Source organism: Jaculus jaculus, chromosome 2 (assembly GCF_020740685.1).
Source record: "Jaculus jaculus isolate mJacJac1 chromosome 2, mJacJac1.mat.Y.cur, whole genome shotgun sequence".
Lineage (NCBI taxonomy): Eukaryota > Metazoa > Chordata > Mammalia > Rodentia > Dipodidae > Jaculus > Jaculus jaculus.
The window spans coordinates 167,034,356-167,036,831 of NC_059103.1; the positions used below are offsets into that span (position 1 = coordinate 167,034,356).

The 2,476-nt window shown below is 44.4% G+C and overlaps 1 pseudogene; it reads right to left on the minus strand.

The window, feature by feature from the left end:
* Positions 1-1,322: 1,322 nt before the first annotated feature.
* On the minus strand, positions 1,323-2,190 carry LOC123458822 (annotated as a pseudogene).
* Between the last annotated feature and the right edge of the window lie 286 nt (positions 2,191-2,476).

Consider the following 2,476-nt stretch of genomic DNA (forward strand, 5'->3'; position numbering starts at 1 on the left):
GATCCCATTGGTTAATTGATTGTTTAACATCCTGTGTTACTGGGGTTTTGTTTAGGAAGTCTTTTTCCATTCCTATATCGTGGAAAGTTCCTCCTATATTTTCTTCCAGTAGTAGCTGAGTTTCTGGTCTTATATTGAGGTCTTTGACTATTTGGACTTGAGTGCTGTGCATGGCAAGATGTGTGCATCAAGTTTCAATTTCCTGCATATGGCTATCCAGTTTCTCCATCACCATTTGATAAAGATGCTGTCTTTTGCCCAGCTCATATTGTTAGGGCCTTTGTCAAATATCAAGTAGCTGCCAGGTATGGTGGTGCACGCCTTTAATTCCAGCATTTGGGAGGCAGAGGTAGGAGGATCACTGAGAGTTTGAGGCCACCCTGAGACTACATAGTTCTGGTTCAGCCTGAGCTAGTGTGAGACCCTACCTTGAAAAACCAAAAAAAAAAAAAAAAAAAAAAATCAAGGAGCTGAGGTTGCTTGACCCAAAGTCCCAGTCCTCAATTCTATTCCATTGGTCTATACTCCTGTTTGTTTTTTTTTTTTTGCTGTTTGTTTTTTTGTTTGTTTGTTTTTTGTTTTTTTACAGAAAAGAAAATCAAATTTATTTAATGAAAAACTAGAATAAAAATTAGCAAATACACACAAGAGAAAAACACAGCAGCACTAAGTATGGACTCACAAAGGGGAGAGCCGTGGTCCACGACCATGCAGATGGCTTGTCAGTTAAGGGGAAAAAACCAAACACACACATATACACGCATACATGCCAAAAAGAAAAATTATTTCCAACAATACAATCAACCTACAACAAACACAAAGTTCAGAAATATTTTACAATGCTTCCTTTCTTAATACAAAAGATGCCCCTCTTGGGTGTATATATATATATTTTTTTTTTCCAGTGGTTTACTGTTGAATTATTTTTAAATATATTAGTGTTACTACATGCAACTGTTTCCTGTATTTAACAGCCTTTCTTTTCTTTTACCTTCATGTGTCTAGCTTCTACCTACCAAGAGTTTTAGGTTGGCAAGCAGATGGTGCTTTATTCTGTGTGAAATTGATCACATTTTTTTATTTGAGAGACAGACACAGAGAGAAAGACAGATAGAGGGAGAGAGAGAGAATGGGCGCGCCAGGGCTTCCAGCCTCTGCAAACGAACTCCAGACGCGTGCGCCCCCTTGTGCATCTGGCTAACGTGGGACCTGGGGAACCAAGCCTCGAACCAGGGTCCTTAGGCTTCACAGGCAAACGCTTAACCGCTAAGCCATCTCTCCAGCCCTTGACTGCAAGTTTTAAACACTGGCCAGAAATGTTTGATTGCCATTTCAACACATGGAAATAGTTACATTGATGCCTAAGTTGCCATTTTCTGCAAAGAGCTGTGCAATGTTGGTGTCAAAGACTAGGCAGTCACTATTCATAATGGCTGTAGCAATTCCCTCGTGAATCGATCGAGGAGTCGCTTCCCAAGTCAATCGCCGCCTATGACCATTTAGCTCAGGTCCATAAGCAAAATTTTCAGCTTGCTTGCGGGTTCCTATCAGCTGTACACTTGCGAAGAACTGCTGGTGACCAAAGTACTTTAATTGTTTCTCCAAGACTAACATGAAATGAAAGCCAAAGCAAGACTGCATCATCACCCAGTAAACAGCACCAGGAAGATTAATGTCTGTAGCGAGGAAAACTATGTCTTCCCCCTGTAGAGTGGTAATGGATTTGTGCTGATGCATCAGGTGGGGCATGACAGCATCCAAAGAGCCTTGCCATTTACAGGAAGCACCAGGGCATGGGCAGGAATAAGGCCTAAACTCACACAGCTCTTCGTGGTCTGCTTTTTCTGTGTGTGGTAAGAGTTATTTCACATCCAGAAGAGGAGTATTTACAAGGGAAAAGTACTGAATGAGCCACTTTCTCCATAGCCAAGTTGCGAATGGATCCCAATGGGCCCCGGGAAAGTTGGACAACACGTGAGTTTTGGGGCGACAGTTGCTGCAAACAAGATGGCCACTGTGACATTGAAGGATGGGTGGCAACACATAGTCAAAGCAGACGGGACACTCAAAAAGACTTGCCAAGTCATTGTTGGATGCAGTTGTGCCAGTCAGAGCAGGCACCCTCTGGGATGGTGGACACTGAGAATTGCTAGTGGGTAATGCTGTAGCAGTCTGATGGCTCATTTCTGTGGGCAGAGAGCGCGCAGGGGACCCCGGTCCCGGCTCAAATGCACCCGCGTGTCTTCGCCGTGTCCAGACCTACGGGACACTCCGGGCCACCGCCGAGTGCCCCGCCACAGCCCCGCGGCTGCACCCCCTAAGCCGCTGCCGCCTCGTGGGCCTGCCGGGCTCCATACTCCTGTTTTTATGCCAGCACCGTGCTGTTTTTATTACTATGGCTTTGTAATATAGCTTTAGATCATGTATGGTGATGCCTTCAGAGGTATTTCTTTTGCTGAGGGTATGCTTGGATATC